Below are 1,382 nucleotides of genomic sequence, written 5' to 3'. Positions count from 1 at the left end.
CCCCCAGACCGTCCGAGACTCTCCCTCACTCCCCACTTTCAAAACCCGACTCAAAACCTACCTGTTCTCCCAAGCCTACAACCTCCCCTACCCCTGACCACCTCCTCCAAACCATAGCTCCAAACCATCACCCTCCCCCCCCCATCCCCCCCCCTCTTCCTCCCTCCTGTTATCTTCCTCCCCTCTGCTTCTCCATACTACCTGCCCTGAACCGCCACTGTCATCTGTATCTGTTCCCTGTAACTGTTGCCTGTTACTTGTATCTGTTGCCTGTTTTGTTCCCTGTTGCTTGTCTCTTGTTCTCTGTTAAGCGTCTTTGGGTCTGGAAAAGCGCTATATAAAATAAATGAATTATTATTATTATTATTATTAACGGCACATCACAAGATCATTATTGGATCATTTTAAATCCAAACAGTTTCTGAAGAATAGAGCAATCAGCCATGTACTCATGAGTGACTCTGTCTTTCTCTTGTGTGTGTGTGTGTGTGTGTGTGTGTGTGTGTGTGTGTGTGTGTGTGTGTGTGTGTGTGTGTGTGTGTGCGTGTGCGTGTGTGTGTGCGCGTGTGTGTGTGCGCGTAAATAGTGAGACAGGGTTTCCAAAGTCTACAAAACTGTATGTCACAATTAGCCTAAACCATAACCAAGCTGTTTTATTTGTTAATATGATCAAATGAACTGCGAATTAACCCGCATTTTCCAATTTACTTTGGAAAATGTGTGTGTGTGTGTGTGTGTGTGTGTGTGTGTGTGTGTGTGTGTGTGTGTGTGTGTGTGTGTGTGTGTGTGTGTGTGTGTGTGTGTGTGTGTGTGTGTGTGTGTGTGTGTGTGCGTGTGCGTGTGCGTGTGTGTGTGTGTGCGCGTGTGTGTGTGTGTATGTGTGTGTGGTGTCAACACACACAGCCTTAGCCTTTGCTGCAGTTTATTGGATAAACAGCAGATTCCTGGTAGCATGTAGGGCAAAAGTCACACACTGGTAAAGGGCGATGCCACTCTGTTTTGACAGCTGCTGTAAGTGATATATATTTTGTTAAAATAAGCGTTCAATAACTCTATATTCTGATCACAGGTTTTGGTCAGTAACATGGGTCTGACCCACTACGCGCTACTTCTTGTCTACCTGTCGCCCCCTCCTGCCTCATCATCACCACCACTGACCCCTATATCCTCCCCCCCTCTCGTCTCGGTCGATGTCACCAGTGGGGGACTGGTGGAACTCTCCGATCACTAGAGACACATTTTTCCCTTTTTCACCTACAGCTAACTCCTCTGAACTTATGAACATTTAAAGACTCAATTTTCTTTTTGGGGGCTCTTCCTTCTACACAAAACACACAAACACAGACACCCTCCTTACCCGGACATTGATATCGGTATCAATA

This window comes from Poromitra crassiceps (genome assembly GCF_964638095.1).
Source record: "Poromitra crassiceps genome assembly, chromosome: 5".
Classification (NCBI taxonomy): Eukaryota; Metazoa; Chordata; class Actinopteri; order Beryciformes; family Melamphaidae; genus Poromitra; species Poromitra crassiceps.
The sequence above is the reverse complement of the archived record's forward strand: the minus strand, read 5'-3'. Positions refer to the sequence as shown.